We start from the raw sequence: 21,743 nt of genomic DNA on the forward strand, positions 1-21,743 counted from the left end.
GGGCGATTATTGAGCTAAATTTCGGATTTTGTTGGAAAATTAGTATTTTTTTATGGAATTAATCCCAATAAATTTTATTGACTGAATCGAATTATTTGTGGCTAGTTTTGAGGTGTTTGGAGGCCAGTTCACGAGGCAAAGGCATAGTGTAATAAAGAATTTCGTGGTTTGAGGTAAGTAACATTTCTAAATTTGGTCCTAAGGGTATGAAACCCTGGATTATGTGTTATGTAATCGGTTTTGTGGTGACGCACATGCTAGGTGACAGACATGTAGGCATGCACCGTAGGAATTATGACTCGGTCAAATTCCATGGAACTGTGTAGTTGAATAATCTGTTGTTATCTGTACATTCTCCATGTAATAGAGAAATCGAACTACAAATCATGTTTAGATTATATGTTGGCAATGTAGGGACCCACAGAGGTCGTGTACATGTTGAACTATCTACTTAATTGTTGTTTTGTACTCAGTCACAATTTACTTATTTATTTTATCTCAGTCTCTATTGTTCATTATTGATGCATCATATCATTGTTGTTTGGGCTGGTTTCATTATTATTGAGTGCCCGAGCGAATGGAGAGATTTATGACTGAGTGAGGCCGAGGGCCTGATTGTGAGATATTATATTGTAGCACGTGAGTTCTCCATGAAACACGTTAGTTATCCGTGCGGATCCATATATTATAATAGCACGTGAGTTGTCTGTGCAACACGTGAGTCGTCCGTGCGGATCCAGATATTATACTATAGCACGTGAGTTGTCTGTGAAGCACATGAGTTGTCCGTGCGGATCCAAATATTATACTATAGTATGTGAGTTATCCGTGCAACACGTGAGTTGTCCGTACGGATCCAGATATTGATACAATAGAACGTGAGTTGTCCGTGCAGTACGTGAGTTGTCCGTGCATATTATAGCGCTTGGGCTATAGGAACCCCTCCGGAGTCTGTACACAACCCCAGTGATTGCATGTACCTACTGAGTACGAGTGCTGAGTGCTGAGTGAATGGAACTGCTGAGTTAGTGTGGTCCTGAGAGGATGCATTTGATTTCATTATTGTTGCAGTTCAACTGACATATATCACTGTTTTGGAAATTTCTGAGAGATATTATCTTATGTTTCAGTTGAACTTGAAATGAAATTACTGTTTTGGCTTAAATGTTGAACTTGAAAGCATGCCTACCTTATTATGTTGGAAATTACAAGAATTGGGTTATTGTCATAACCAAATTTTCCCTCCATGTGACGTCGTGATGGCACCTAGTCTCTATAACTAGGTAAGCCTAACATTTTGTGGAATAATGAAATAAAAATATAGTTTTAATTAACTATTCAAAAATACACAACAAATCCTAAAATTCGGAACATCGTGAATCAAAAACTACAGAAGGAAAAATCTAGTGTCTCTATATATCAGAGTCTAACAAGAAAAATACAGAAGATAATGGACATAAGAAAGAGTAGAAGGGAATTCCGAGGTCTGCGGACACGGCAGATATACCTTGAAGTCTCCAAAGTTGTCCCGGCTCACTGATAGTGTGGCTGATAAGGTGCACCTAGATCTGCACACGAAAAAAAATATGTGCAGAGAGTAGCATGAGTAAATCACAATCGGTACCCAATAAGTGCCAAGCCTAACCTCGGTCAAGTAATGACGAGGTTAGGTCAGGGTACTACTGGTAAATATATAATAAAAATAATATAGAGTGTAATACCGTAATAAAATAAAGGCTGAAATTTAACAACAATGAAATCATAGAAGGTAACAGCTCAGTACACAGAAACACAACAGGGGATCTCTCGAAATACCGTCTCGTAGTCCCAAACATAAATGTGCAGGGGGATCTCCCGGAATACCGTTTCGTAGTCCCAAAGTAAATATGCAAGGTAGGGGGATCTCCCGGAATACCGTTCTGTAGTCCCAAAGTAAATATGCAGTACAGGAGGATCTCCTGGAATACCGTTCTGTAGTCCGAAAGTAAATATGCAGTACAGGGGGATCTCCCGGAATACCATTCTGTAGTCCCAAAATAAATATGCAACGCAAACGATAGAAATACAACTACATCACAAAATTCTTACGATTTAAACTAGGTACCAGTCACGGAAGAAGCAGAAAATTCACTAAGCATGCTGCACATAGTTCACATAAACAATTAATACATGTAGACATGTTGTATTATACTAAACATGATAGCTACACATATTGGAATAACTCAATTAAGAATGAAAATATATTAGTACTCATTAAAATGGTATAACACAAAATAACAGGAAAACATGTTGCTGCTCAGTAAGAAAATCGGGTTTTTTTACCACAACTAGCTTGTGTACGTACTCGTCACCTCCCGTACACGGCGCTCACATATCACAATAGTTTCAGATCTTAAGGGGATTCCTCCCCCCTCCCCCTCCCCCCCATAAAGTTACCTCAAACCAAGCTAAATCAATAAGTAAGAATGCCTTTCCCATGAATATCCGGCTCTGAATGGCCCAAATCTAGCCAAAAAAAATTACATATCATAATTACAATCATAATAGACTCATCTAATTAATTAAATCAATACTTTAACAAAAATTTCGAAATTCGCCCTAAAATGTCGACACGGGCCCACATCTTGGAATCGGGTAAAAGTCACAAAATCCTAAATCCTATTCACTCACGAGTCTAACCATATCAAATTTACTAAAATCCGACATCAAATGGTCCTCCAAATCCACAATTCAAACTCCCAAATCCCTAGCCTCCACCTTCCAATTTCCACCTTAAATACACACTAACTAGGTGAAAATATACATGGGGAAGCATGAATATTGATCAAAAATAAGCACAAGGGACTTACCTCAAGAAATCTCTCAAAAAGGCTCCCAAACATCGCCCTAAACTGAGTTGCAAAGTCCAAAAATGACAAAACATTGCGAAGCCCTTCGGTTTTAACCACTGCCCAGGTATTTTCGCACCTGCGGAGCCTGGGCTCGCACCTGCGGGTGCGCTTGTGTGGCAAACTGTGTGCATCTGTGCAAATCACTTACCCCCTCTTCCTTCGCATCTGTGACAAAAGCGTCGCACCTGCGGAAATCCCTTCCGCTTCTGCGGACCTTGCGCACCTACGATGACCCCAACGCATCTGCGGGCATCGCAGATGCGAAATTCACCTCGCACTTGCGACCCCTGGTACTCCTCCAATTTTCGGCTTCTGCGCTCGCTTCTCCGCACGTGCGATCACGCACCTGCGGTCTCTTCAGCGCAGGTGCGAAAATGACAGATGCCTCAAGACTTCAGCAATAACTCAAATCCACTTTTGATGCGTTAAGCACTTGAAACTCACCCGAGGCCCCCGGGACCTTAACCAAACATACCAACCAATCCTAAAACACCATACAAACTTAGTCGAGCCCTCAAATCACATCAACAAACGCTAAAATCACGAATCACCCTCCAATTCAAACTTAAAGAAAAACTTTAAATTCCTACAACCGATGCCGAAACCTATCAAACCACGTCCGAACGACCTAACATTTTGCACACAAGTCATATTCCACATTACGGACCTACTCTAACTTCCGTAATCGGAATCGGAATCCGATCCCGATATCAAAATTTCCACTACCGGTCCAAATCTCCAAAAATTTGACTTTCGCCATTTCAAGCCTAAATAAGCTACGGACCTCCAAAACATAATCCAGACACTCTCCTAAGTCCAATATCACCTAACGGAGCTAATAAAACCGACAGAACTCCATTTCGGAGTCTTCTTCACACAGTTCCGACTACGGTCAAAATCCTAAGACTTAATCTTTTGTTTAGGGACTAAGTGTCCTAAATCACTCCAAAAACCAAAACGAAACCTCCCGGCAAGTCACAATAGCAGAAATAGATATGGGAGAAGCAGTAAATAGGGGATCGGGGCTATTACTCTCAAAACGACCGGTCGGGTCGTTACGTCCTTCCCCTCTAAAAACAATCGTTCCTCCTCGAACGAGCATAAAGACATACCTGAAGTGGTAAAATGGTGAGGATAACGGCTACGGATATCCTGCTCGGTCTCCCAAGTCGCCACCTCGACTGGATGTCCCCTCCAATGAACCTTCACGGAAGCAATGTTCTTTGATCTTAGCTTTCTGACATGCATATCTAAAATAGCCACTAGCTCCTCAACATAAGATAGATCCTTGTCCAATTGAACTGAGTTGAAATCCAACACATGGGACGGATCGACGTGATACTTCCGGAGCATAGAAACATGCAATACCGGATGAACTCCTACTAGACTGGGAGGCAAGGCAAGCTCATAAGCAACCTCCCCAACTCGACGCAACACCTCAAATGGACCAGTGAACCTTGGGCTCAGCTTGCCCTTCTTTCCAAACCTCATAACGCCCTTCATAGGCGAAACCTAGAGCAAGACTCCCTCTCCAACCATGAATTCCACATCGCGAACCTTCCGGTCCGCATAACTCTTCTAGCTGGACTGGGCTGTGCGAAGTCTATCCTGAATCACCTTCACTTTTTCCAAGGCATCCTGAACCAAGTCCGTACCCAATAATCTGGCCTCGTCGGGTTTGAATCAACTCACTGGGGACCGAACTAGTCCCAAGCACCCCAAAATCTATCACACACGCACAAAGCATATCCTCTAATATCTGAATAGTGCACTCGGACTACCCATCCGTCTGAGGGTGAAATGTTGTGCTCAACTCAACCCGAGTACCCAACTCATGTTGTACAGCTCTCCAGAACTGTGATGTAAACTGCGTACCCCGGTCAGATATAATAGATACCGGTACGCCATGAAGCCTGACGATCTCACGAATATAGATTCGAGCTAGCTGCTCGGAAGAATAGGTAGTCATCACAGGAATGAAATGAGCCGACTTGGTCAGCCTATCCACAATCACCCAAACTGCATCAAACCTTCGCTGAGTCCGTGGGAGTCCAACAACGAAATCCATAGTGATCTGCTCCCATTTCCACTCTGGAATCTCTAACTTCTGAAGCAATCCACCTGGTCGCTGATGCTCATATTTTACCTGCTGGCAATTCAGACATCGAGCCACAAACTCTACTATGTTCCTCTTCATTCTCCTCCACCAGTAATGCTGTTTCAAGTCTTGATACATCTTTGCGGCACCTGAATGAATAGATTATCGCGAACTGTGAGCCTCCTAGAGAATCAACTCACGTAAACCATCTACATTGGGCACACATAGCCTGCCCTGCATCTTCAATGCACTATCATCTCTAATAGTGACCTCCTTAGCATCACCGTGCTGGACCGTGTACTTAAGGACAAGCAGATGGGGGTCATCATACTGACGCTCCCTGATACGATCATAAATAGAAGACCGAGAGACCACACAAGCCAATACTTGACTCGGCTCAGAAATATCCAATCTCAAAAATTGGTTGGCTAAGGCCTGAATATCCAACGCCAATGGCCTCTCTACTGTTGGTAGATATGCTAAACTCCCCAAACTCTCTGCCTGGCGACTCAAAGCATCGGCCACTATATTGGCCTTCCCATGGTGGTACAAAATAGTGATATCATAATCCTTAAGTAGCTCAAACCACCTCCGCTTACGTAAGTTAAGATCTTTTTGCTTCAATAGATGCTTCAAACTCTGATGATCAGTGTAAATCTCACAAGGAACACCGTACAAATAATGTCGCCATATCTTCAAGGCATGAACAATAGCTGCTAACTCAAGATCTTGGACAGGATAGTTCTTTTCGTGCACCTTCAGCTGTCTGGATGCGTAGGCAATCACCCTACCGTCCTGCATCAACACCGCTCCGAGACCAATCCGCGATGCATCACAATATACAGTATAAGACCCCGAACCTGTAGTTAATACTAATACTGGGGCGGTAGTCAAAGCTATCTTGAGCTTCTGAAAGCTCTCCTCACAGTCCTCTGTCCACCTGAACGGAGCACCCTTTTGGGTCAGCCTGGTCATAGGTGCTGAAATATATAAGAATCCCTCCATAAAACGACGGTAATACCCCGCTAAACCAAGAAAACTCCGGATCTCTGTAGCAGAGGACGGTATGGGCCAACTTTGCACTGCTTCAATCTTCTTCAGATCCACCTGGATCCCCTCATTTGATACTATATGACCTAAGAATGCCACTGAGTCTAGCCAAAACTCACACTTTGAAAATTTTGCATATAACTTCTTTTCTCTCAGGGTCTGAAGTGCAGTCCTCAGGTGCTGCTCATAATCCTCTTGACTCTGGGAGTATACCAGAATGTTATCAATAAACACAATGACGAATGAGTCAAGATAATGCCGGAACGCACTGTGCATCAAGTGCATAAAAGTTGTTGGGGCATTGATCAGCCCAAAAGACATAACAAGAAACTCATAGTGACCATATCTGGTCCTGAAAGCAGTCTTCAGGATATCCGGCTCCCGAATCTTCAACTGATGATAACCTGAACGTAAGTCAATCTTGGAAAACACTCTAGCACCCTGTAACTGATCAAATAAGTCATCAATACGAGGCAATGGATACATGTTCTTCACTGTGACTTTGTTCAACGGGCAGTAATCAATACACATCCACATAGAACCATCTTTCTTCTTCACAAATAAGACAGGAGTACCCCAAGGTGACACACTAGGCCGAATGAAGCCCTTATCAAGCAATTCCTGTAACTGCTCTTTCAACTCCTTCAATTTAGGAGGCGCCAAATGATATGGAGGAATAGAGATGGGCTGAGTGCCCGGCAGCAAATCAATGCCAAAATCAATATCTCTGTCGGGCGGCATGCCCGAAAGATCAGCTGGAAACACATATAGAAAGTCCCTCACTACTGGAACTAACTCAATTGTAGGGGTATCAATACTGACATCTCTCACATAATCTAGATACGCATCACACCCCTTCTCAACCATTCGTTGAACTTTAAGAAAAGAAATAACTCTGCTGGGAGAATACTCTAAGGTACCTCTCTACTCTAATCGCGGTAAACCTGGCATAGTCAGCGTTATAGTTTAGCGTGACACTAAAGAATAGCATAATGGGGCGACAACCAGTCCATGCCTAAAATAATATCAAAGTCCACCATGCTGAGCAATAATAAATCGATGCTGGTCTCAAAACCCCTAAGAGAAATCAAACACGACTGATACACGCGGTCCACAACAAGAGAATCTCCTACATGAGTAGACACATAAATAGGGGAACTTAAAGAATCCCGAGATATGCCCAAATACGGGGAAAAATAAGAGGACACATAAGAATATGTAGATCCCGGGTTAAATAATACCGACACATCTCTATCACATACCGGAACAATACCTGTAATGATAGAATCAGAAGCAATTGCCTCTGTACTAGCAAGAAGTGCATAATATCTATCATGGCCTCCTCCTCTAGGGCGACCTCTATCTCCCCGACCTCCACCTCGAGCTGGCTGAGCAGGTGGGGTGGAAACCAGTGCTGTAATCATAGCCTGGGGACCCAATAGAGCACGTTGTGGATGAGAAGTCTATGGAGGCACACCCCTCCTAATCCTGGGGCAATCCCTTACCATATGACGAGTGTCGCCACACTCAAAACAAGCTCTGGGAGGGCATGGCTGTTGTGGTTGGCTCGGGCCAAGTCTGCTGGACTAGCCGCTAGCAACACCCCGTGTAGGAGGAACACTAGATACTGGCGATCCATAGTAAGGCTCCTGGGTCTAGAATGAGCTGGAACACCACTGGCGGCTGGAAGAGCTGAATGAACGAGGAGGCTCACATAACCCCTTCCATGGCGAGCTACTGGGGCACGAGCTCTAGAATAATAACCAGCCTCTCGAGACCTCTTGGCCTCCCTCTCCTCTCTATCCCAGGAAAACATGCCCTCAAATCTCCTGGCAATACTCACAACCTGCTGATAAGAAATATCCATCTCCAATTCCCTGGCCATACTACTCTGGTTGCTGGGATGGAGACCCTCAATAAACCGTCTAACCCACTCTCGAACTGTGGCAACTAAGGCCGGTGCATGTCGGGCCAAATCTCTGAAGCGAACTGCATACTCTGACATAGTCAAAGCGCCCTGGTAAAGCTGCTCAAACTTTGCGCGCCATGAGTCCCTAAGGCTCTGAGGGACATACTCTCTCAAAAACATGTTCGAGAACTGAGTCCATGTAAGTGAAGCTGCCTCAGTCGGACTACTCAGCTCATAAGCACGCCACCACTAATAAGCTTCTCCTCTAAGATAGAATGCAGTAAAAGAAACCTCGCTTGTCTCCGCTATGCCCATAGTACGGAGAATATGATGACACTCCTCCAGAAAACCTTTAGCATCATCTGTAGCCAATCCGCTGAAGGTAGGTGGATGGTACTTCTTGTACCTCTCAAGTCTGAGCTGCTCCACCTCAGAAGCTGCTGCCTTAACCTCCGGCTGAGCTGGAGCTACCGGTTGCATTGGTACAACCTCCGAAACCTGGTCGACCTAAAACCGCTACTCTGGAGTACCGGCGACTGGAGTCTGTGCTCCTCCCCCGACCTGATATGTGGCAGAAGCAAGTGGAATCAATCCAGCATGATCTAAGGTGCTGAACATGCTCAGAAACTGGGCTAGAGTCTCTTGGAGGACTGGGGCAGCAACAGGTATCTCAGGTGCCTGCCCTTCAGCTTGAGCTACTGGGGGCACCTCTGTAGCAGCTCGTGCGGGTGCTCTAGCTGTACCACGTGGACGTCGTCGGCCTCTACCCCGGCCCCGGCCCCGGCCTCTCGCGGCTTTAGTAGGGGCGCAGGTGCCTGGTCATCCGATCCGCTTGTACTTGTCCTCACCATCTGTGAGAGAATAGAATACAGAAGTTTATAATCTTTGAAGTCAACAAATTTTTTGCATGACAAGGAATCGAAGTAGTGAAATTTTCCTAACAGTTTCATAGCCACCCGAAGATTAGTACAGATGTCTCCGTACCGATCCGCGAGACTCTACTAAACCGGTTTGTGACTCACGACACCTGTGAACCTAGAGCTCTGATACCAACTTGTCACGACCCAATTTCCCCTCCGTGTGACATCGTGATGACACCTAGTCTCTACAACTAGATAAGCCTAACATTTTGCAAAATAATGAAATAAAAATATAATTTTTATTAACTATTCAAAAATACACAACAAATCCCAAAACCCGGAACATCGTGAATCACAAACTTGAGAAGGAAAAATCTAGTGTCTCTATACATCAAAGTCTAATAAGGAAAAAACAGAAGATAATGGACATGAGAAAGAGTAGAAGGGGACTCCGAGGTCTGCGGACGCGGCAGATATACCTTGAAGTCCCCAAAGTTGTCCCGACTCGCTGATAGTGCGGCTGATAAGGTGCACCTGGATCTGCACACGAAAATAAAAACATGTGCAGAGAGTAGCATGAGTACACCATAATTGGTACCCAGTAAGTGCCTAACCTTGATCGAGTTGTGACTAGGTCAGGTCTGGTCCCAACTGGTAAATATATAATAATAACAATATAGAGTGTAATACAATAATAAAATAAAGGCTGAAATTTAACAACAATAAAATCATAGAAGGTAATAGCTTAGTATACAGAAACACAACAGGGGATCTCCCGAGATACCGTCTCGTAGTCCTAAACGTAAATGTGCAGGGGGGTCTCCCGGAATACCGTTCCGTAGTCCCAAAGTAAATATGCAAGAGAGGGGGATCTCCTGGAATACTGTTCCGTAGTCCCAAAGTAAATATGCAGTACATGGGGATCTCCCGGAATACTGTTCCTTAGTCCCAAAGTAAATATGCAGTATAGGGGGATCTCCCGGGATACCGTTCCGTAGTCCCAAAGTAAATATGTAGCGCGAACGATAGAAATACAACTACATCACAAAATTCTTACGATTTAGACTAGGTACGAGTCATGGAACAAGCAGAAAATTTACTAAGCATGTTGCACAGAGTTCACATAAACAATTAAGACACGTAGACATATTGTATTAGACTAAACATGATAGCTACACATATTGGAATAACTCAATTAAGAATGCAAATAGATTAGTACTAATTAAAATAGAATAACTCAAAATCACAGAAAAGCATGTTGCTGCTTAGTAAGAAAATCGGGTTTTTACCACAACTAGCTTGTGTACGTACTCGTCACCTCACGTACACGGCACTCACATATCACAATAGTTCCAAATATTATGGGGATTTACTCCACACAATTTTAGGCAAGCCACATACCTCGAACCAAGCTAAATCAATCGGTAAGAATGCCTTTCCCACGAATATCTGGCTCTGAATGGCCCAAATCTAGACAAAAGAAATTACATATCATAATTACAATCATAATACACTCTTCTAATTAATTAAATCAATTCTTTAACAAAAATTCCAAAATTCGCCCTAAAAAGTCGACACTGGTCCATGTCTCGGAATCGGGTAAAAGTCACAAAATCCGAAAGCCTATTCACTCACGAGTCTAACCATATCAAATTTACTAAAATCCGACACCAAATGGTCCTCCAAATCCACAATTCAAACTCCCAAATCCCTAGCCTCCAACTTCCAATTTCCACCTTAAATACACACTAACTAGGTGGAAAGATTCATGGGGAAGCATGATTATTGATCAAAAATAAGAACAAGGGACTTACCTCAATAAATCTTTCGAAAATGCTCTCGAACATCACCCTTAACCGAGTTGCAAAGTCCAAAAATGAAAAACAATCGCGAAACCCTTCGGTTTTAACCATTGCCCAGGTATTTCCGCATCGGCGGAGCCTGGGGTCGAACCCGCGGGTGCGCTTGTGCGGCAAAATATGCGCATCTGCGCAACTCACTTACCCCCTCTGCCTTCGCACTTGTGATGAAAGGATCGAACCTGCGCGTGCACGCCTGCGAAAATCCCTTCCGCTTCTGCGGACCTTGCGACCCCAATACATCTGCGGGCATCGCAGATGCGGATTTCACCTCGCACCTGCGACCCCTGGAACTACTCCATTTTTCCTCTTCTGCGCTCGCCTCTTCGTACGTGCGATCACGAACATGCGGTCTCTCCACCACAGGTGCGAAAATGACAGATGCCTTAAGACTTCAGCAGCAACTCAAATCCAACTTTTGATCCGTTTAGCACTCGAAACTCACCCGAGGCCCCCGGGACCACAACCAAACATACCAACCCATCCTAAAACACCATACGAACTTAGTCGAGCCCTTAAATCATATCAGCTAACGCTAAAATCATGAATCACCCTCCAATTCAAACTTAAAGAACTTGAAACTTCAAATTCCTACAACCGATGCCGAAACCTATCAAACCACGTCCAAATGACCTCAAATTTTTCACATGAGTCATATTCAACATTATGGACCTACTCCAACTTCTGGAATCGGAATACGATCCCGATATCAAAATTTCCACTACCGGTCCAAATCTCCAAAAATTCGACTTTTGCCATTTTAAGCCTAAACAAGCTACGGACCTCCAAAACACAATCCAGACACGCTCCTAAGTCCAATATCACCTAACGGAGCTAATGAAACCGACATAATTCCATTTCGGAGTCTTCTTCACACAGTTCTGACTATGGTCAAAATCCTAAGACTTAAGCTTTTGTTTAGGGACTAAGTGTCCCAAATTACTCCAAAAACAAAAATGAAACCTCCCAGCAGTCACAATAGTAGAAATAGATATGGAAGAAGTAGTAAATAGGGGATCGGGGCTATTACTCTCAAAACTATCGGCCGGGTCGTTACAGTTATATACAAAAATTGTACAAATTTGATATACTTTTTCAGCTACCAAATGTAAATAGTTTCTGGTGCAAGCTAAAAGTGATAATACCCCATTAATTTATGTGTATCTTTAAAGTCTGTATCGTGTGGATTGAGCCTTTTATTCTCCGGCCCAAATATTCAATTAAAAGAGGCCCAAAACATCCACTACCTGGCCCATTTGGTGTGGTCTGAGGCCCCATGCTTGGGTCATTTAAAATAGAGGCCCAAACCAAGGATTGAGTTTTTATCTTAAAATTATAATTTTTAGATACACTTGTACGAGTAAAACTTTCATGTGGCGCCTAGTTTTGCCGCACCGATTGAATCTGTATCCACTTTTTAAAAAACATTTAACTGATATACAATTTTTTGATAACTACAGGTACATACACTTTTATCTTATTCTTCATTGTTGCTTTCTTCTTCTTTGTTTTTAAGATTTCTTTTTATTCTTAGTTTCTAAATGAGTTTGTTAAATTTGTTGTTGCTTTGACAATTTGATGATTGTGGTTTATTTTTTTTATGATATTTGAAAGTTATGTTTCAAATTTGAATTCATTTAGAGTAGATTTGGGTGTTGAATCTTTTGATGGATTGTTGAAATTCGAAGAACAAGTTTATGTTTCAGAACTTCAAATTCAACATCTAAAGTTGCATTAAGGAAAATTAAACTACTTAAAATTTGGATTTCTGTAGTTGCATGTCACGACCCAATTTCACTTATAGGTCGTGATGGCACCCAACACTACAGCTAGGCAAGCCAACTTAATAAATTAGGCATATATTGACAAAATTTAAAACCAAGAAAATAATAAAACACCAAATTCCACCAATGTGTGTGCCAAGACCTTGTGTCACAAGTGTATGAGCATCTAGTAGATTATACAAAACCTTAAATATAGTCTAAAATAAAAATAGACAAAATGAAAAATACAATGAGAGACACTAGTAGTTGCAGAACGGCTCAGAAAGGCAGCTCACCACTATGCCCCTGGATAATGTGGGTGTAAGACAATAGGTCCCCCACTAGTACTTGCCCCAGGTCCTGCACAAAAAGTACAGCAAGTGTAGTATGAGTACGTAAACAACGTGTACCCAGTAAGTATCAAGCCTAATCTCAAAGTGGTAGAGACGAGATGGCCGACTTTGACACTCACTATGGGTCAATAATAATAATTGAAATACAACTGAAATATTTAAATCAACATGATTCATAGAATTTACAATAATTTATTTAACTAGCGGGAATAATCAAATTCCTTCAAATGCAACAAATCTCAATATATTAATTAAATTCCTTAAATTCAAATAATTTCCAATTTATCAATTAAATCTCATTTACGGGAATAACAATTAATTCCTTAACAAACAGGAATAATAATTCATTAAATTCTGAAAATTCTCAAATTTATCAATTGGCTTCGCAAGCTGAAATAAGCTATTAAGGTATCGTGTGATTATTATTATTATTAAGCACGATTTCTGTCGAGGATGTACGGCCTGATCCAGAGAATCGTGTACACTGCCGAGGGAAGTGCGGCACGATCCATAGATGCATCTATCCTTCCGTGGCGTTCGGCCCGCTCCACAAGAAAGGAGGAAATTTTCTTATGTGCCTCCGGAACGAGAATATATTTATTATAAGATAAATTCGGGAGGAAGAACAATTTCTTTTAACAATTAATTAATTTAAACAGAAAATCAAGCATATATAAGATTTTCATCCTTTAATATCTTTATCTAACAATTCACAATATATTCATATATATCCATAAATATTAATTAAACAAAGAATACAATGTACACAAGTAATTCATGCTTTGAGTCCTAAATTACTCGGACTTTAGTATTAGTTGTAGCTACGCACAGACTCTCATCACCTCGTGCGTACGTAGCCCCCGCAATTAGCAATAATTATTCAGTTTAATCCCTATGAGGTAATTTTCCCCTCACAAGATTAGACAAGAGACTTACCTCGTCTCAAAGTCCGCTTTCCGATTATCGCGTCGCGTAAAATTCTTGATTCAATGCCAAAAAATCTGAAACTATCCAAAAGTTATATAAAATAATTACTATATGTTCAATAATTCGAAATTCATCTATTAAATAAATTACCCTATCCAAAATGGTAAAATTTCTAATATTCATCCTGGGCCCACGTGCCCGGATTCTGAAAAATTTCGGATGGAAATGTTACCCATAATCTCAAGAACTCAAATATATAATTCCTACCCAATTCCATAACTATTTTCGCGGTTAAAATCTCATTTTTATAAAAAAAATTAGGGTTTTCACCTAAACCCTTGATTTCTAAGATTTACTAGTTATAATCTACCTATAATCTATATATTTAACTCAAGGAGTGTGGAAATAACTTACCTTTCAATTGCTAGTTAAAATCTCCTCTCAAAAAGCTCCAAAATCGCCCAAGAATGGAAGAAAATGGGCTCAAAATGATTGAGCCCCGATTTTTAACACATTATACCCAACAATGATTTTTGCACCTGCGGACAGCTTACCGCACCTGCGGCTTCTGCACTTGCGGCTTCCGCACCTGCGGAAAATCCTCGCAGGTGCGAGTCTCACTAGCCTCGGCCAAACTCGCATCTGCACACGCTGCTTCGCACATGCGCGATCACAGGTGCGCCAAAATTCCGCATCTGCGGTGATGGCCTCCCCTTCCCTTTTCCGCTTCTGCGAAGAAATCTCGCATCTGCGAGTTCTGCGCCTGCGAGCTTCTACCGCATCTGCGAATGTCGCACCTGCGACTGGCCAAGCGCAGGTGCGATTCTGACAGTAGTTGGGAGCTTCAGTTTTGGCTCCCAACTTCCAACTTGGTCCGAGCCTCGTCCGATTGACACTCGGGGCCCCCGGGACCCCGCCCGAACATACCAACAGGTTTGAAATCATAAAACGGACTCGCTCAAACTCTCAGAATGTGTAAAACAACATCAAATCTAAGAATCATACCCTAGACCAAATTGATTCAAACTTAAGAATTTCAAGTTCTTCAATTTACTTCCAATGCGCCGAAATATACTTAAGCTACTCGGAATAACACGAAAATTTGCGTGCAAGTCTTAAATCACTATATGGAACTATTCCCAAACTCTAAATTCCAAACGGACTTTAATTACTCAAAATCCTACTCCAAACCAAATTTAAAGAATTTTAAACCTTCAAATAGTTGATTTTTACTATTAAGCGTCAAACGTTTCCGGGTTATCCAAAACCCGATTCGGACATACGCCCAAGTCCAAAATCATCATACGAACCTATTGGAACCGTCAAATCCTGATTCCGGGGTCGCTTTCTCAAAATGTTGACCGAAGTCAAACTTGGCCTTTTAAGGCTAACTTAAGGAACCAAGTGTTCCGATTTCAACCCAAACATTTCCAAATCCCAAACTAACCATCCCCTCAAGTCATAAATTAATAAAATCATGTTCGGGGAGTTTTATTTTAGGGAACGGGTTTCTAAAAGTCAAAATGACCGGTTGGGTCATTACATTGCATTTGATGATATAAGAACTTCGATTCAAAATCTAAAGTTGTATTGAAGAGATTGAACTACTTAAGATTTGAATTTCTGAAGTTGCAGTTGAAAGAAAGGAGAACTTCAGATTTGATTTCTAAAGTTGCATTGAAAAAAGCGAACTAATTCAGATCCGAACGGGTACACTTTGCAAAATGTTATGTAATGCAGGTAAAATTTTAATGGTACCCCGAAAAGTGGATGTTTGTGAAAATTCCCCCTTGTCCAAGTTTCAATTTCCCTAACCTTTATCTTTTCTGTTTTTTTGTCCCCGTAAATAATACTCCCTTTGTTCCAGTTTATGGGAACCTATTTCCTTTGTGGTCCGTTCCAATAAGAACGTCCCATTTCTAAATTTGAAAATAGTTTAGCTTAAACTAACAATTCTACCCTCAATGAGAAGCTTTTATAACTACACAAATACTCTGAACCCTTTTTTGATTTGTTTAGGACCACAAATTCCAAAAGTCTTTATTTTTTCTTAAACTCCGTGCCCAGTCAAACAGGTTCACATAAATTGGGATGTAGGGAGTGTAAGGCCCCGTAAAACTTTACCTAAAACCTGGGGTTTCGTGGTGCCGAAGTGGACTTAGGTAATGAGAAAAGAGATTCTTGGGTGTGGGAGTTGTCCATTATGCATGCATGTACTATCAAGGATTGGGAGAAGAATGTTGAGCTAAATTGGGTAGACTTTGGGTAGTGGGATGGAAGAATTCACCATAGGACGATCTTGAAATTATAATACCCACCTAGTGTTTGATAAAATGCTCAAATGAGCTGGAACCATAAACTCTCTCCTAATTTATGTTCAATTTTGTTATATTTCTAAATAGATCAAAGAGGCTAAGAATTCCATAACATTGTAGTGATTTTAAAAGCTAAAGGCAAGGTATGTTGGCTAAACTCATCTCTTAGAATTGAACTCCACAATATCCTTGTAAGTCCCAAGTTGTTTATTATGAATTGATTATTCTGAATAAGCCTTGTGTTGAAAGATATATGTTCAATATGTGTTCCAATGTTCTTATTATGTTATATTCTATTTGAAAATGTGCTCGAAGCATGGGTTGCATATCCAAATGTTATATCTTTAAGTCATGATTCAAATGAAGGCTGTTATGCCAAATTATGTAAGAAATCTCAATGTGTTTAACATTCTTATTTGCTCAATATGTGGACTTAAAATCTTGAATAGAAATGCTTTGTTTTTGATGATCTGTGATAATGTTCGAATGTGAAAGAGATGAATATGAAGTGTGAAATACGGCCAACATACCAAGAGTGACATTGTGTTATGGCCATTGGTGCCAATGAAATGAATAGTATATAAAATATAATGAAATGAGTTGTCAATCGTTTAAATAAATAAACACCATGGGAGTATCATTAGTCACCGAGGAAGGGTAGGTTGAAATGACCTGTAATGACCCAACCGGTCGTTTTGACTGTTAGAACCCCGTTCCCTTAAATTAAATTTCCCGTATGTGTTTTTAATATTTTACGACTTGCGGGGATGGTTGGTTTGGGATTTGGAAGTGTTCGGGTTAAAATCGGAATACTTGGTTCCTTAAGTTAGACTTAAAAGGCCAAGTTTGAGTTCAGTCAACATTTTGAGAAAACGACATCGGAATCGGGAATTTATGATTCCAATAGGTTCGTATGATGATTTTGGACTTGGGCGTATGTCCGAATCGGGTTTTGGATAACCCAGAAGCGTTTTGACTCTTAATAGTAAAAATTAACTATTTGAAGGTTTAAAATTCTTTAAATTTGGTTTGGAGTAGGATTTTTAGTAATTGAAGTCCGTTTGGAATTCCGAATTTGGGAATAGTTCTGTATAGTGATTTAAGACTTGCACGCAAATTTTTGTGTCATTCTGAGTAGTTTAAGTATATTTCAGCGCATTGGAAGTAAATTGAAGAACTTGAAATTCTTAAGTTTGAATCAGTTTGGTTTAGGGTATGATTCTTAGATTTGATGTTGTTTTACGCGTTCCGAGAGTTCGAGCGATCCATTTTATGATTTCAAACCTGTTGGTATGTTCGGGCGGGGTCCCGAGTGTTAACCGGACGAGGCTTGGACCAATTTTGGGAAAGTGATCAAGGACCGAATCTCTCAGCTACTGTCATAATCGCACATGTGCTTGGACAGCCGCAGGTGCGAGCTTGCAGGTGCGATTCACCAATCGCGCAAGAGAGGAGCCTGCCCAGCCATCGCAGATGCAGAGTAATTTGGCGCACCTGCGAACGTGCAGGTACGAAGGTCTTGTGCGCAGAAGTGGAGGGATGTGTAGGTATGAAGGAATGGGCGTACTTGCGTTTGCGGATAAGCGAGCTCTTCTTTCGCAGGTGCGGAACCAGGAAAAGAGGAAAAATGCACACCTACGAGGAATTTCCGCAAGTGCGAAAGACGCATGTGCGGTACTCCTTCCGCAGGTACGAAACACCTATCTGGGCAGAACCTTAAAACGGACGAAAACTCAGTCCATTTCTTTCTATCTTTCATCCATTGTTGGGCGATTTCAGAGCTTTTGAGAAGGGGGTTTCAACTAGCAATTGAAAGGTAAGTTATTCCACACCCCTTGAGTTAAATACATAGATTATAGGTAGATTATAACTAGTAAATCTTAGAAATTAAATATTTAGATGAAAAACCTAGATTTTTATAAAAATGAGATTTGAACAACGAAAATAGTTATGGAATTGGTAGAAATTATATATTTAAGTTCTTGAGAATATGGGTAACATTTTCATCTAAAAATTTCCAGAATCCGAGCATGTGGGCCTGGGGTAAATTTTAGGAATTTTATTATTTTGGATAAGGTAATTTATTTAATAAATAAATTTCGAATCATTTAGCATATATTAATTATTTTGTATAATATTTGGATAGTTTTGGATTTTCGGCGTCGAATCGAGAATTCAACGCGACGTGGTAATCGGAAAGTGGAGTTTGAGATGAGATAAGTCTGTTGTCTAATATTGTGAGGGGGAAATTACCCCATAGGAATTAAATTGAATAATTATTTCTAATTGCGGGGGGGGGGGGGGGCTACATACGCACGAGGTTATGAGAGTCCGTGCGTAGCTACTATTAATGCTAAAGACCGGGTATTGACTTCAGTTAACATTTTGAGAAAACGACAACGAGATCGGGAATTGATGGTTCTAATAGGTTCGTATGATGATTTTGGACTTGTGCGTATGTCCGAATCGGATTTTGGATAACCCAGGAGCATTTTGACGCTTAATAGTAAAAATCAACTATTTGAATTCTATAAATTTGGTTTGGAGTAGGATTTTGAGTAATTGAAGTCTGTTTGGAATTCTGCGTTTGGGAATATTTTTATATAGTGATTTAAGACTTGCACGCAAATTTTTGTATCATTCCGAGTAGTTTAAGTATATTTCGGCGCATTGGAAGTAAATTGAAGAACTTGAAATTCTTAAGTTTGAATCAATTTGGTTTAGGGTATGATTCGTAGATTTGATATTGTTTCATGCATTCCGAGAGTTCGAGCGAGTCCGTTTTATGATTTCAAACCTGTTGGTATGTTCGGGCGGGGCCCCGGTGGTCCCGAGTGTTAACCGGACGAGGCTCGGACCAATTTTGGAAAATTGATCAAGGACTGAATCTCCCAGCTACTGTCATATACGCACCTGCGCTTGGACAGCCGCAGGTGCGAGCCACTAATCGCAGGTGCGAAAGAGAGGAGCCTGCCCAGCCATCGCAGATGCGGAGTAATTTGGCACACCTGCGAATGCGCAGGTGCGAATGTCTTGTGCGCAGAAGTGGAGGGATGTGCAGGTGTGAAGGAATGGGCGTACTTGTGTTTGCGGATAAACGAGCTCTTCTTTCGCAGGTGCAGAACCAGGAAAAGAGGGAAAATGCGCACCTGTGAGGAATTTCCGCAGGTGTGAAAGCCGCATGTGCGGTAATCCTTTCGCAGGTGCGAAAAACCTGTCTGGGCAGAACCTTAAAACGGACGAAAACTCAATCCATTTCTTTCTATTTTTCATCCATTGTTGGGTGATTTCAGAGTTTTGAGAAGGGGGTTTCAACTAGCAATTGAAAGGTAAGTTAATTCCACACCTCTTGAGTTAAATACATAGATTATAGGTAGATTATAACTAGTAAATCTTAGAAATCAAAGATTTAGATGAAAGACCTAGATTTTTATAAAAATGAGATTTTAAGCATGAAAATAGTTATGGAATTGGGTATAAATAATATATTTAAGTTCTTGAGAATATGGGTAACGTTATCATCCGAAAATTTTCAGAATCCGAGCACATGGGCCCGGGGTGAATTTTAGGAATTTTACCATTTTGGATAAGGTAATTTATTTAATAGATAATTTTCGAATCATTTAGCATATATTAATTATTTTGTATAATATTTGGATAGTTTTGGATTTTTGGCGTCGAATCGAGAATTCAACGCGACGTGGTAGAAGTGGACTTTGAGACGAGGTAAGTCTCTTGTCTAATCTTGTGAGTGGAAAATTACCCTATAGGGATTAAATTGAATAATTGTTGCTAATTGCGGGGCTACGTACGCACGAGGTGACGAGAGTCCGTGCATAGCTACTATTAATGCTAAAGTTCGGATAGTTTAGGACTCAAAGCATGAATTACTTGTGTAAATTGTATTCTTTGTTTAATTAATATTAATTGATATATATGAATATGCTGTGAATTGTTAGATAAAGATATTAAAGGATGAAAATATCATATGCTTATTTTTCTGTTTAAATTAATTAATTGTTAAAATAAATTATTCTTCCTCCCGAATTTATCTTAATAAATATACTCTCCTTCCGGAGGTACATAAGAAAATGTCCTCCTTTCTTGTGGAGCGGGCTGAACACCTCGGCAGGATAGATGCATCTATGGATTGTGCCGCACGTCCCTCGGCAGTGTACACGACACTCTGGATTGGGTCGTACGTCCTCTGCAGAAATCGTGCTTAATAATAATAATCACACGATACCTTAATAGTTTATTGCAGCTTGTGAAGCTAATTGATAAATTGAAAATCTTTGGAATTTATTAAATTATTATTCCTGCTTGTTAAGGAATTATTGTTATTCCTGTAAATGTAACTAATTGATAAATTTTGAAATTTATTGGAATTGAAAGAATTTAATTAATATATTGCGAATTACTGCATTTGAAAGAATTTAATTATTTCTACTGGTCAATAAAATTACTGTTAATTTTGTGAATCACGTTGATATAAATATTTTTATTTCATGATTATTTAATATTATTGACCCATAGTGAGTGTCAAAATCGGTCATCTCGTCTCTACCTCTTCGAGATTAGGCTTGATGCTTACTGGGTACACATTATTTTCGTACTCATACTGCACTTGCTGCACATTTTATTGTGCAGGTACATATATGTCTACGGGCCTTGTTGGCGCAGAGGTGTGGTTAATAATTTTGGGGACGTATGTGAGCTTCTGTATTACGATCCGCATCCAACAGAGTCTCATTCAGAGTTATTATATTTTTCCTATCTGATTTGTATTCTAAACAGATGTTGTATTTTATTTTTAATTCCCTAGTAAATACTCATGCACTTGTGACACCGGGTTTTGAGAATGGTTGTGAATTATTTAGAAATTTAGTTGCTAAAAATATTTATCATTTACTCTATGAGTTTTATCTTTACAATTTCATTAAAGAAATTTTTATTTCAAAAATACTAAAATGGGTAATTACGTTAATTGATTATGGTTGGCTTGCCTGACAGTGGTGTCCGGCGCCATCACGACCTTTTTTGGATTTTGGGTCGTGACATGACCTAACCCCAAAACTACACGTGTCGGTGTAGGAGCGAAGTGTGATTGTACCCCTTTATGGGGATGAGATTGATGTGATAAAAATATTCACCTTTACTGGGATGATATAATTGCTATAAAAGGGCGATGTCAATCCACACGGCATTGTGGTGAGATGGCCTAGCCGGTCGGGTCGTGATCGTACACCATGTTGCACACATGGTGGTGATTGTGTTTGAGATTACGAATAAAACAATGGTTGAGACCGAGTTAATGTGATGACCCAAAATGTTATCTTTAAATTTAATAATTAATTATGTGTTATAAGACCTCGAAAAGCACTATTTATCATTCTTCGACTTGCGTGCGCAGTCCGTAAAATTTTTTGGACAGTTTTAATGTGAAAAATGAATTAAAATATGAATTAGAGCTTTAAAACTCAATTGAGTTGACTTTGGTCAATATTTTGTGCAAACGGACTCGGATTAGTGTTTTGACAGTTCCTGTTGGTCCGTATCGTGAATTGGGACTTGGGCGTATGCCCGCAATTAAATTCTGAAGTCCCTAGCCCGAGATATGGAATTTTGATGAAAAATTAAAAGTTTAAGTTCAAATAGTGACCGGATGTCAAATTATGTGCAAACGACCCCCGAATAGAATTTTGATGATTCCAACAG

This window comes from Nicotiana tomentosiformis, chromosome 7 (genome assembly GCF_000390325.3).
Source record: "Nicotiana tomentosiformis chromosome 7, ASM39032v3, whole genome shotgun sequence".
Lineage (NCBI taxonomy): Eukaryota > Viridiplantae > Streptophyta > Magnoliopsida > Solanales > Solanaceae > Nicotiana > Nicotiana tomentosiformis.